Here is a 15023-nt window from a genome sequence, read left to right as displayed (position 1 = left end):
ACGAAGAGCTTTTGGAAACAGGCAACAATGGAGTTTGTTTTTTTCAGTTTGTTTTTTCAGGTTTCAAACTGGTACCTGTTGAAGGCTTTGGACTTGGGAGAACCTGCGAATACTTTAGGGCAACAATGTTGATTTCCTGTCTTCTTTTCTCTTTTAGCATTTTCATGGAGCCGTTGCTCGAATAAGTCGCTGACAGATGGATATATGTATTTAATGCATAATATATCACTTTAGAAATTATATCTATTCAATGTATTAAGTTATCTCTGAATTAAAAAAGAATTGTTATTTGTTTTAAAATATTTAGATTTAAATAATTACGTTTATATGATGTGTATATAATTGATAATTAGGTTTTTTTAAATAGATATTATTTTTAAGTCATCCGATACTATTCACTATATATATATATATAACGGGAAAAATATATTTATTTTGTCAACATTTATTTATGTTTCTCATTATAGCTATGAAATTGAAGTTAATTCCTAGATAAGTCGATGGAGTTAATAGTCAGGAAAAATTCAAGAAAATAATATTTTTTTATAAATTATAAATTTAATTTTAATCGTTTTTAGAGAAGAGGGGAAGAGAGAGCTCTAAGGAGAGGAAAGGAAGTACAATACTACTCTTAATAAATCTAGAATTCGTGACCTAAAGAAATACAAAGACAAAAAATGAAATGTTTTATCAATCAATCAAATGTGTTTGCCTAGAAAAATAATATTATTTTTGATTAAGTTAAATTGATTAAAAATTAATATATGTTTTAAATACTCACAACTATTTGACAATGAACGTCCAATCACCCTGTTGCAGTCTCTAATGTTTGAACTTGTGACCTCTAAGAACATTAATGATTTTTTAACCACTAAGATAAATTGATTCGCTCAGCATAAACACCATTTTTTATCCAAATGTCGAAGGCCTTGTATATTTTCCTTGATTTTATCGTGCTTAATTTTTTTGGCATACTTTTATCAAGCTTCATTGGTTGTTATACATTTCATTTATTATTAAATGTCGGACCAATAAATGTTGAAATTAATCAGAATTTTGCAACTTCAATGTACCTTTTTAGTGTACAAAGGGGTTGGATTTTTTTAGTTGTCTTCGTCTAAAGACAGTTTACTAGAGTTTTAGGGTAAACCATGTTGGTAGTACATGAACTCTCAAGACATTTGTATTTTAGAATATTTTGATGTAATTGAAAGATTGAATGTGTCTTAAAATTGAGCTATACATAGAAAATTAAATGATTTACATATAAATCTTTTATTATTATACTTACAATTATGTATTAAATAGTAAATTAATATAAAGTAGTGGGTCACTCAATAAAGAATATGCACAAAGAAGATGCGCTATACATAAATTATGAATAATTAAGTAGAAAGTGAGGCTTAAGTGGGTGGTCATTCAACGAAGAAGAAGCGAACTGATACGCATAATAATTAAGTGTCGTTAGACACAAGTTGCCATTGGTCAATGGTGAGTTGTTGGACCAATAAGATTCCATGAAGCTTTGCCAGAAAAGCAAGATCTCGAGCTAGAAGAAAATTAGGGTTAGGGTTCGTAGGGGGAAGGAGTTCCCAAAATCCAAAAGAAATAGATAAAGGAGCTTAGCCAGGTGTCAATCATCAACAAATGATGGGTGAACATAAAACCAAGGGCTTGTGGAAATGAACAATTCCCAATTAATTTATCATCCCAACACATGTAAGTGTCACTTTTATGAGCCATCCCACCATTGCCAAACATGAGCTCTTGAGATTTTTAAAGTTGGAGAGTGGGGACATAAATAAAATAAAATAAAATAAAGGGTAAATCACATAAATAATCTCTCGACTATATTAAGTCTCTTAATTACTAAAAGTTTTAAAATGATCCCTTAATTATAGAGTGTTGTTTTGTTGAGTCTCTTAATTAAGAGTTACAAAATGGTCACAAAATCATTCATTATGTTCCAAACTCGTCATTTTATGTTAACATATTGATGATATTATGAGCTGAACATTAAACTTGTAAACGAATCAAACGAACACAAACGAGGGTATGCTCATGTTCATTCGATTAACTTTAATCGAACAAATGAACGAACTTGAACAACTAAATGATTTGTTCATTAAGAAATTTAGCTTGTTCGTATTCGTTCATGTTCGTTCGTTAAAATAATAGACAAACACAAATGAACGAACGAACATAAAATTAATTGGATATATAATTGAGAAGAGTTTTTTTCTTTCCAAATAATTTTAGGATTTATACTTTCTTTAATTCATTCGAGTATTTTTATTTGGATTTAAAAATATTTGGGTTTTAAAATATTAATGGATTTAAATTTAAAATTTATTAGGTCTTAATATTTCAAACGAGTCTATAGATTGAGTTGAATATAAACAAACGAACATAAAGGACATAAACGGGTCTATGGAACGGTTCGTTGAAATATGATCATTAAATCTCAAACGACTATTATATCCTAGTCATGATGTTAACGTCCCGTTTAGACAACTACAAATTTGTAACGAAAAATGATGAGTTTGGAACATAATCAATAGTCGGGTGACCATTTTATAACTTTTAATAGTTGAGGGATTTAATAAAATAACATTCTTTAATCGAATGATCAATTTGTAACTTTTAATAATCGAGTAACTTAATTAAACAATATCCTATAATTGAGTGATTTAATATTTTTATTAAAACTAGTTGACTGACGTTCTGAACCCATTGTATCTTAGTTGAGGATTCTGAACCATAGATTGTTTAACCTGGATGTTTTTGAGTATCTTCACGATTCGCCTTTTGGGATTTATGGTTCTATTCCGTCCATGGTATCACATGGGAAATCTGGAAAAAGTTCTGGGTTTTTCTGGTTGAACGCTGCGGATGCAGATTGATGTATTGGCAAAGGGCTGGGATGCAGAAGATGGAATTCTGATGCCCATTGACCAGAGCCGGATTGATTGTAGATACATTCTTTTTCGTTGGGCCAGAACCAAAGGATGTTGTCAAGCAGTACATCAGTGTGACAGGTATTGGCAAACGGCATATTATCAGTGTAGGTGCAATTACCGTGATGAAGAGATGTGGAAATGTGGACTCCAAGTTGATGAGCATGATATTCAATATGATGTTTTGTGGCTTGATATTGAGCATACTGATGGAAAGAGGTATTTCACATGGGATAAGTTGCTATTCCCACATCCAAAAGAGATGCAAAGAAAATTGGCTGCCAAAGGTAGACATATGGTGACAATCGTGGATCCTCATATTAAGAGAGATGACTCATTTCACTCGCACAAAGATGATTCTGAAAGGGGATATTATGTTAAGGATGCAACTGGCAAGGATTTTGATGGATGGTGTTGGTCTGGTTCCTCATCTTACCCAGATGTGTTAAATCCTGAGGTTAGGCCATGGTGGGCTGAGAAATTTTCTTATAAGAATTATATTGGTTCAACACCTTCATTGTACATTTGGAATGACATGAACGAGCCTTCTGTGTTTAATGGACCGGAGGTATGCCGCTTTTGTTAATTCTGTCTTAACTTCTACCTATTCATGTGTTTTTCTTTTTGTTGCTTTCTTATCCTGTTTTGCATTATTGGTGATAAAGTATCTAATCCTTGTTCTTTTTTGCTGTTAGCTATCATTCAATTATATGTGCTAGCTTATTGTTGTCCACCTACATGGATCCAAAACTATTAAATTAAGAGGGAGAAGAGGGGAATTAATGTAATTATCATTCAAGGGAAAAGTGTAGAGAGTGGGGGAAAAGTAATGAAAAGAAGAAAGAGGAAAAGATAGTTTCAGCACTTAATAGGAAGGTTATTTTAATTCAAACTAATGGATTAAATTACTATAATGACCACTATAGCTTAGTATAAAGACTTTAACCACTATGGAAAGTGGAAATGACCCTACTTGCAACCTATTTTTGAAGGAAACTTGTTAATTATAAGAATACACATTCTCATATTCTTTGGTCCGTTTCTGGTATTGGGAAAAATTACTTGTCTATGAATAATATGCTTATTTATAGATGCTATTTTCTCTTCTATGAAAATATTTATTTTTTTCCCAAGTGGCTGAGTTTATTGTTGTTCCTTTTTCCCTTGCAGCATGTCCATTGACATTTTGTCTGATAGGGGCTATTGTGGTCTACCCTGTTGTTTGGCATGATATATTTGTTCACTTGTTTGCATATACTGTTAAACTAGTTTAGAAATGGTAATAAGTGGCCATGTTCTATGTAGATAAATGTACTTAAAATAGTACCATGATTTTCTAACTAATGTTATCTGATTTAGCTATAGTTCTTTAAGTTGGGTGCTTAAGTTTGAGGATATTCATGCATATATGTCCTGTGAAAACTATTCTGTGATGAGTTTGTTCTTTAATAAACATCTCTTTTTCTTTATAAATTTTTTGTTTAGATATTAAAGGCATGGTTGGTTGGTTATCATAAAAAAGTTTCATATTTTCTGAACTAATTACAGAAAAACATTTCCTCTGTGCATCCAATGTTCGGAATGGGAAAGCATGTTTGCAATCATTCTACCTTTCTTAGTAATAACTTGAGAACTACATTTCCATGAAGATGGAGGTGAAGTTAATTCTGAGTAAATATTTATGGTGTCTAGACTTCAAAAACCTTGGAAATATGTTGATTTTTTTCTTTTTGAAAATTTCAATCACGCCTTTATCTTATATATAGATGTATGCACTCCCATAAAAAACTGCATAGGGGCAGGTAAATTTGACTAAACTTTTTCTGTGTGTAGGTGACAATGCCCAGAGATATTTTACATCTTGGTGGAGTGGAACATCGGGAGTTACATAATGCCTATGGATATTACTTCCACATGGCAACAGCTGATGGCCATGTAAAGCGAGGAGATGGTAAGGACAGACCTTTTGTTTAGTCCAGAGAATTCTTTGCTGGAAGTCAAAGGTACGGAGCAGTCTGGACTGGTGATAATTCTGCAGATTGGGATCACCTCAGGGTTTCAGTCCCGATGATTTTGAGTCTTGGTCTTACTGGAATGTCATTCTCTGGTATGCATGCTGTTAAAAGAAAAAGAAGTTAAAAGCAGTGTGCCTTTTCCCTTCTTTATTTTAGATAAACTTTTACAGGTGCTGATATTGGTGGTTTTTTTTTGGCAATCCCGAGCCTGAGTTATTAGTGCGTTGGTATCAACTCGGTGCTTACTATCCTTTCTTTAGAGGTTACGTCCATCATGGTACAAAAAGACAATAGCCTTGGTTGTTCGGGTGGTATCTTTAACATTTATGCAATTCTACTCTCTGCATCTTGACAGTTTAGCATTCCCTTTGAGAACATTCATTTGTATATTAGATCATTAACATGTAAAACCTCAATCACATGTGACGCTCTTTTCTTCACCAAAGTTACATTAACCTCACTTAGGAGCATTCTGATGTTCTCATTTTCATCTGTATCTCACTCCATACAGCTTAAGAGTTCCTGAGTTTATTTCCATATTGTATTGCATTGAAAAGTAGGGTCTACTTTACTGCTTATATGCCTGTATTTTGTCTCCAGAGGGAGCATGTGAATTGAATTCTGATCAGCAGCTTTACATTGTATTTTGAGGCCTATGATCCTTTTGAGCCTCTGAGAAATATGCAACTGTTTTCATTTTTTTTAAAGATATTCTTGGAAGAAGTGTTTTGGTTGATCCCATTAAAAACCCTTTTATTTTTGTAGAAAGGCTTTGACGGAAAATATCTGTGACCTACTTTGATTAATGTTCAAAATTCTAGTTCCATGCTGATTCTACAACGGCTCATTACTTTCATTTTACTTATCAGAAATCCCGAGATCTTTTATTACCGAGTTAATTGCACGAAGTCCCCAAATTACGACTCCATTCTAAATTGGTCCATAAACTTTAAAACATTATATTAGTCCACAAACTCCGCATTCGAAATTGATCCCTAAACTTCAAAACATTCTATACCGGTCCTCAAACTATCAATGCTATTCCATTCCATTTTGATCCTTCTGTTAATGTTTAGCAGAGTTAACAGCGTGTTAATGGAAAGATCAAAATGGAATGATACTTGTAGTTTGAGGACTGATGTCGAATATTTTAAAGTTTAGGGACCGATTTAGAATGTGTCATAGTTTGAGGACATCCTGTGCAATTATCTTTTTATTATGTTCTTCCAAGTTTTATTTTTTAACTTGGAAGTACAAGATGGTTTGGACTGTTGAGACATGCATGTTGAAGGTTCTTTGAGGGCAGCTGTTTTGGGCATATGAAGAGGATATGAACAAAGTGAATTTTGGTCGAGGATTTTACATTAACTTGATTTATTCTGAGGTTGTGCGTCGACTTTTAGTATATTCCAACCAAAAACACCTCCGTATAGGTGGAGAGGTCCCTTTATTTATGGACTCCTGATAACCCACTTTTAGTTGACATGATTTTTGTTCTCCATCACCCCCTCACATCTAAGGCTTATAAATCATCGCATGGCGTGTACTTTTTGTATAGGTGGGTTTAGTTTAGAACCACACCAATAGGCTTAGTTATCATTCCCTTGTTGCATCATGAAGGTTTAAAATGTGTTAGTATTCTAGACTTAATTACTTTTTCAGAAGCTGAATTTTTGGTTTAATGTTGCTAGTCAGGATATTACTTTTTTTTTCTCCTATGAAGTTGTGGTTGTATGAATTAAAATGTATTCGGGTGTGATGCTATCATGGGAAGGTTTAAAAATTAAAAAGCTTGATATTGTTTTTATAAGATCTCTAAATTTATCATGTACTTTTCTGATCTTCAAAATAATGAGGTTTATCTTTATTTCAGTGAACGAAATACCGCGCTTATGAGAGATGCCATCCGTAGTTACACCTTGCTTCCATGCTTTTACACATTATTCAGAGAAGCAAACGTTACTGGTGTTCCCGTTGCACGTCCATTATGGATGGAGTTCCCATCTGATGAAGCAGCTTTCAGCAATGATGAAGCTTTCATGGTTGGGAAACAGTCCTTTGGTACAAGGGATCTATGAGACGGTACCACTTAACCGGATCTTCTGTCTTCTGTTTTATTTTCTCCGTTGCTTTTCTTATCTTCATAACCTGTGAATAATTGAAATCTCATAATTTCCTTTTACATAGAGGGCTAAACATGCATCAGTATTTGCCTGGGAAGGAATCATGGTATGACCTCAGAATAGGAACTGCATACAAGGGTGGAAGACCCATAAGTTTGAAGTTTCCGAAGAGAGCATCCCTGCTTTCCAAAGAGCCGGCACTATTGTACCAAGAAAAGACTGGTTCAGTAGAAGCTCACACAAATGATGCACGATCCTTTTACACTGGTATGTGATCGATAGTGCTGACCGGTCCTTGTGGCCTTCTCATAAGTATAGACTAGGTGTAAAATACTGCCAGATTTATTCTCATAAATTCATCTCCTAAAGAACATAAGCACCCATTCGTGTGAGTTGCCATTGATAAGGCGTGTGCCTCTGTCATGACTGTCTGTTTAGGTGATTGCTCTGAACAGTTCCCAAGAAGCTGAAGGCGAACTCTATCTTGATGATGGAAAAAGCTTCGACTTCAAACAAGGGGCATACATCCATCGCTGCTTGGTGTTCTCAAGCGGGCATCTGACATCTTCGAATGCAGCATCCTCTTCCCTTGGCAACTCTAGATTTTCTTCGGACTGCATTATCGAGCGGATTATTCTTCTTGGACATGCCCCTGGCGCAAAAACCGCTCTCATTGAACCAGGAAATCAGAAGGCTGAAATCCGACCTGGTCCCCTTCGTTTCGGGGAACATGTCGGTGCTGCTGTAACTATCCGAAAGCCTGGTGCGAGGGTCGCTGAAGATTGGAAGATAAAAGTTTTGTAGGATGATCACTTGATTTGATGAATATAAGTGTTAAGCTCTCGTTGTAGTTATTCTTGAGTTTTTAGCTTATGGTAGAGAAAACTGCAAAGCTAATGGCATTACGTACGCTGGATACTTCATAATGGGTTCTTGCCTCCATACTTTGATAAATTTTATAATCATTTCAATCATTTTTGTAGTGTCAATTATATATACTACACAACATGGGGATGCCAATTCCTGAGGAGTTTTGATCCGACTTGATTGATGTTCATTTTTTTATTAAATGAGGTTTAGGTTGGGTTGGAATTAAATTTAGGTGAAATCTGTCCTGTTTTGATATATTTATTAAAAAAATTTTATTGTATAATCATATTTATATAAATATTTAAGATTTTTATTGATTCAGAATACTACTCATCGTTTATATAAACTACATGTAATATACAAATGTACAGAGTAAACCCCTTGCTGGTTTGTGGGTATAAATCTTGTACATATAACACTGAAGATGGAAGGATGATGAGAAGTATTTTGTGGTTTACAATGATGTTCACATGTAAGATTTGAGCCTGGGAAGATGGTCACAGTTTGCAGGGCTCCATCCTATCACTTGTTTCTCGTTGTCATATATCACCATTCTGTCTTGCATCGACACGTCTGTTTAAATCACAAAGAATGAATTAAAACCGCACATGAACCGACTCAAATCCGTCGAACCGGTGGTCGAGTAACTCGGTTAAAACAATAAATCAAATATCAACCCTTACCTCCAATGACATTCAGATTTTGCAGCCCTATTTGTGTTCCATTTAGAATTCCCAGGCAAACATTTCCCTTATTCTGTCAAAACATATATATGTTAATGTTTCAGTATGAATCAACAAAAGAGACAAAGAAAGAACATATATATATCTGTGCAGTGCTCACTGATATTATAAGATAAGCTTCAGGGTGCAACTCAAACTGAGTTTTTCTTCTGCCACTGCCCTTGAAGGCTAAAGACAGGACGGTCTTGAAATATTTCTTGGCGTCACGCACGCTTCGGAACGGCTTTCGGCCTTTCCAACATAATGGGAGTGTCTGGTCCTCCGGAGCTTCCTTTAGAGATCTTCCACTTAGTTCTTTCTTCAACTACACGTAAAAGATTAAACTTTAGGAGAACTTCGTAATTGGTTTTAGAATATCTTGAAGATGTTCTGAAATGGCTCCGGAACTTACCAATGCTGTCAATGCTTGATAAGCCTGAGAATTAAGGTAAGTATAAGAGCTCCGCTGTCGAAAATCACGACGAGATTTTTAATGCCGGTGGCTTTCCCACCGAAGTGTAGCTCGGCATTTCCCGGGAGAGTAGTACTTGCTGCCATAAGTAACAAGCAGAGGATTTACTATCAGGACTTCAAAGCAATCAATTATAATCAAGTTTAACCATCAGGAACAAAAATGAAGAATTGATTACTTAAACTCTTGTGACATTGGTGTCCAGGTCACATGTAAAGAATCATAGAGGCCATCCCCGAAGAAAAGGAATCCGCCGCCTATTCCACTTAAACAGTGGCCAACGACATTCCGGACCAAGCCCTGGCTCTGAGCTGTGACACAATGCTCGGTTTTCCCTTCCAAGGCCAAGTATTCCATCTAAGGGATGATTGGATGTGCCCGGAATTTGATCGTATCCACATCTGCACACAAGGAACCGAGATACATGATGTTTAAGGGTGCGTTGAGAAGCAACTCATCAAAGGATGTGATCTGCTAGTGAAATTCTTCAGCTAAAAGCAATTAACAGCAAACAGTAGGGATTGGTTAATGCATATTCTAACGGATCATATTTTAATTAGTCATTGTATCGTTTCATGTCGTTCTTTCCACTGTCCCCGACCCCCCGCAAAGTCCCACTCTCTTCTCCGAGTTCCTTCCGTGAATAAAAGCACGAAAATAGTACATGGCCTTTGCTTATACAAAAGGGGATGGTGCCATGAGCAGCTTGCAGGACTTAATTTTGACAGAAACATTATTACTGATATTGAAGATAATTCTGGCCAAAAGCACTAACCCGATGGCCAGACGAGGACTGACTCGGATTCCATTCGTATAATTCAAAGAAAACACGTCTCGGACAAGGACTCCGAGGGATGAACCGCCATCTGCATATTCAACCTCATAGTCACATTGGTCAGGGCTTTCACATTTGTAGTCACCAGGCGGATGCAATGCATCACAAAGCGGGGTTTTACAGGGCACCAGGTCATTGGTGGGTTGGTAAAGCGGATGAGGCGCCTACAAAGACGGTGATAAAAGCATTTAACGTACGATATGCTCAAGAAACAAGATTTAACAATCACGAAGACCAACAAATTCAACAAGGTAAAATAGACAAATTGAGAGTTTAGATAACACAGCACTGAAACAAGAAACAATCGGATCAGAATAAGCAACCAGGCGAAAATTTGGAAGTATTTATACATACATATACATATATATGTATATATATAAAGATATTTTATACTAATAATTTCACCTCAATACAATGGACACAAGGAGCATCGCATTGCAGCCATGTCAGGTCACTTCCAGTATCAAGATCAAGAAAGTAAGGCTTGGGAGGGTGGCCGATATTGATGGTAACATTGTAGTACCTAAACCAGACAACATAACTCCATGATTTCAACCATATGTACACAGTAATTCGTGAGCATACAGTTATATTATATGCATGGAACATGTTGAAGATGAACTTCTGCCTGAAAAAGTAAAAGGGAAGCCATTAAATTTGCAGAACTTACCCTGTTGGGTACACATTTCCATGGATCGGAAACAAGATGGAGGATCCAACTCTATTCATCATCATAGAAGAAGAAGAAGAAGAACCATTGTAAGCATACATCATTGCTTTCCTCCATCTCTGATCAGAAGCCGAAGAGAGACTCAAAAACAGTAACAAGATGAACACATTCGCTTGCCCTTTTCTCATTTTATTCTCTCTTTCTCTATAGCTACCCAGGAGGAACTTTCAGTTGTATATATATGTATATATAAGGGTTGATCGATTGGTGGGTGCTTTTCTTGGAGGCAAACAATTCATGGGAATTGCTTGGTTCTTCAAACTTGTCGTTCATGGTGTTTCTGTGTTGGTTTCTTCTCTTGTTGTGTTTCCATAAGGTTCTTTGCCTTCCCTGTTAGATGGGAGGATAGCACAGTGGTGTTTTCTTTGGAATAATTTCTATACCATAAACACGTTATCTATCCAAAATAAATTAATTAATATTTAAAGGTTTAATCATCAATTTAGTCCTCGATCAATATCCAGTTTTTTTTTTCATTCACTTTGGTACTTGAACTCATTCCATCTCGATTTACCTAAAGAATATCATCGTATGCAACTTAAAAAGTTAACGACGCAAAAAATAAGTAATAATGTCAAGCCAATAACAACACCATTGTCGGATTAGATTCGTATTTAGTGTAAAAGATATTAACTCGAGATAATAATATAATTATTCTTTATATATTTAGAGATAATTTTAATAATATATATATTTTTAGTTAAATTTATATTTTACCCAATAAAAATAAAAATTATATATATATATATATATATTTGTGTCGAGCGGGTGAAGGTTTTTACTTCAAAAATCATATTTTAAGTTAAATAAAATCTCTCTAAATTTAAGTTATGTCGAATTAAAAGCGAAGAAGTATAATACACAGATCGAATTTGTTCCAATCCATCCTATACTCATTCCTACTCATACGTATTATATCTCTATAAAAAATGATATCATTTGTTGCATGTTATAGTTTCTATCAGTCGGTTGTTAATTATTTCTTTAAGAGATAATAATTAAGTAAAACGAAATAAAAAAGTGTGAAATAATGAATTTATTAAATTTTAAAAGGGAATACACTTATAAAATTTTAGAGAGACAAAAATATATTATAAACAAAAAAAATATAAATTTAAAATATATATGATAATTTAAATTTTTGAGATGATGACAAAAACGGCCCTTTCTTGAAGACCAACAAAATTCAACAAGGTAAATAGACAAATTGAGAGTTAGATAACACAGCACTGAAACAAAACATCGGATCAGAATAAGCAACCAGGCGAAAATTGTGGAAGTATTTATACATACATATACATATATGTATATATATAAAGATATTTATACTAATAATTTCACCTCATACAATGGACACAAGGAGCATCGCATTGCAGCCATGTCAGGTCACTTCCAGTATCAAGATCAAGAAAGTAAGGCTTGGGAGGGTGGCGATATTGATGGTAACATTGTAGTACCTAAACCAGACAACATAACTCCATGATTTCAACCATATGTACACAGTAATTCGTGAGCATACAGTTATATTATATGCATGGAACATGTTGAAGATGAACTTCTGCCTGAAAAAGTAAAAGGAAGCCATTAAATTTGCAGAACTTACCCTGTTGGGTACACATTTCCATGATCGGAAACAAGATGGAGGATCCAACTCTATTCATCATCATAGAAGAAGAAGAAGAAGAACCATTGTAAGCATACATCATTGCTTTCCTCCATCTCTGATCAGAAGCCGAAGAGAGACTCAAAAACAGTAACAAGATGAACACATTCGCTTGCCCTTTTCTCATTTTATTCTCTCTTTCTCTATAGCTACCAGGAGGAACTTTCAGTTTGTATATATGTATATATAAGGGTTGATCGATTGCTGGGTGCTTTTCTTGGAGGCAAACAATTCATGGGAATTGCTTGGTTCTTCAAACTTGTCGTTCATGGTGTTTCTGTGTTGGTTTCTTCTCTTGTTGTGTTTCCATAAGGTTCTTTGCCTTCCCTGTTAGATGGGAGGATAGCACAGTGGTGTTTTCTTTGGAATAATTTCTATACCATAAACACGTTATCTATCCAAAATAAATTAATTAATATTTAAAGGTTTAATCATCAATTTAGTCCTCGATCAATATCCAGTTTTTTTTTTTCATTCACTTTGGTACTTGAACTCATTCCATCTCGATTTACCTAAAGAATATCATCGTATCATAGTGCAACTTAAAAAGTTAACGATGCAAAAAAATAAGTAATAATGTCAAGCCAATAACAACACCATTGTCGGATTAGATTCATATTTAGTGTAAAAGATATTAACTCGAGATAATAATATATTATTCTTTATATATTTAGAGATAATTTTAAATAATAATTTTTATATTTTTAGTTAAATTATATTTTACCCAATAAAATAAAATTATATATATATATATATTTGTGTCGCAGCAGTTGAAAGTTTTTACTTCAAAAATCATATTTTAAGTTAAATAAAATCTCTCTAAATTCAAGTTAAGTCGAATTAAAAGCGAAGAAGTATAATACACAGATCGAATTTGTTCCAATCCATCCTATACTCATTCCTACTCTACGTATCTCTATAAAAAATGATATCATTTGTTGCATGTTATAGTTTCTATCAGTCGGTTGTTAATTATTTCTTTAAGAGATAATAATTAAGTAAAGCGAAATAAAAAAGTGTGAAATAATGAATTTATTAAATTTTAAAAGGGAATACACTTATAAAATTTTAGAGAGACAAAAATATATTATAAACAAAAAAAATATAAATTTAAAATATATATGATAATTTAATTTTTTTTGAGATGATGACAAAAACGGCCCTTTTCTTGATTTATCCCTGAATTTATATAGATAAATATTTGATACTAAAATGAAAATCAGGTATAGTTTGAGGATTAAATTGAGAATATATCATAAATAAATATAGTTTTATTCAAAAGAGAAATGGCAGGGACAAGTCAAACAAGGGAGAAAGTTTTCTGAGGAATAAAACAAAAGTGAAGGATGTAAATGGAGTAAAGGTATAAGGTGTAAAGCGTTTATAAAGAAAGCATATTCTGACTCAATTAAAATAATTAAAAAAGGAGTAATTTCTTGGAAACTTCCTTTAAAAAGGAATAGTTTTACGGTATGATAATTTAATTTAAAATTAACGGCAGAAAATAAATGTAATAAAAAATAATTACAGTATAACGATTTAATTTAAGGTTAAAGAACAAAATAAAACAAATGCAACAAAAAATGTGAAAAAACATAAAATTTTCGGTTGAGTATAATTTAAAATGTTAATTTTTCTAATATTTTCGATTAAACAAAAATTATTACGAATAAAATAACATTTTCGATTGTCAACTGAAAATATTAAAAAAATATATTTTAAATTGTGTCCAATAAAAAATATTGTGCTTTTTGTCACATTTTTTATTGCGCTCCTCCCTTATAATTTTTTAACCTTAAATTAACCCATAGTCCATTAGACTTTCCCTTCAAAAGAACGTTAGAATAAGAAGACAAAAGGATATTTTTTCGATTGCCAAAATCCTCGGTTTCCTTTCATGTCTGCACTCAGATTGTGATTTTTCATTTTTAAATATTTTTTTATAATCATAAGATATAATCATAATTGTAGTAGGTTATAATTAACTCACATGCCCATTTGGGACCTAATATGGAGGAGACATCATATATTACATAAAAACGAAGAAAATGTTTTCCGGAGACCAATCACATCGAAACGAACATACCCTAACTTCAAAGTAAAACACATTAGAACCCGTATCTCATAAATCTCTCGTCTTCTGCATTTATAGAACATTGCAATACACACAAGGGGGGTACCTTACTTGTAAGAACTTGATATTTTTCACCTTTTGGCTTCGATAACCAGAAGTTCTCCAATGGTAAAGAGATCAGCACATTCAGAAGCAAGACGGCAATCTCTGTTCTAAGCCAATCAATCTGATGCAGAAAGGGCTGATTGCAACACATCTTCCAGATATTTTTCGGCAGCGGCATACTGCCTTTTCTTGTTCTCGATTGTTAAGGAGGCTAAAGCTTTATCCTGCATTACAATGAAAATAATAATGGCAATAATGAGCTTGTTAGCGTATCTTCCTCGTTTCAAGGTCAAGGATATGGATACTAGGGCCCCTAAGTTGAAAACATTCTAGGCAAAGAAGACAACAAAATTGAACTTGAACGCATACCATTGGAGTAAATAGTGTCACCTATATTACGACATTTCAACAAGGATGCAAGTTTTACATGACACGCAGCCCCAAGCATGGTACCACC

At 33.9% G+C, this 15023-nt stretch overlaps 2 pseudogenes; one reads left to right on the top strand and one right to left on the bottom strand.

Moving 5' to 3' along the window:
- Window positions 1-27: 27 nt before the first annotated feature.
- LOC120181769 lies at window positions 28-7914 on the top strand (annotated as a pseudogene).
- A 391-nt stretch (window positions 7915-8305) lies between these two features.
- LOC120181599 lies at window positions 8306-11092 on the bottom strand (annotated as a pseudogene).
- Between the last annotated feature and the right edge of the window lie 3931 nt (window positions 11093-15023).

Source organism: Hibiscus syriacus, unplaced genomic scaffold (assembly GCF_006381635.1).
Source record: "Hibiscus syriacus cultivar Baekdansim isolate YM2019G1 unplaced genomic scaffold, ASM638163v2 tig00112530_pilon, whole genome shotgun sequence".
NCBI lineage: Eukaryota > Viridiplantae > Streptophyta > Magnoliopsida > Malvales > Malvaceae > Hibiscus > Hibiscus syriacus.
The sequence above is the reverse complement of the archived record's forward strand: the minus strand, read 5'-3'. Positions and strand labels throughout refer to the sequence as shown.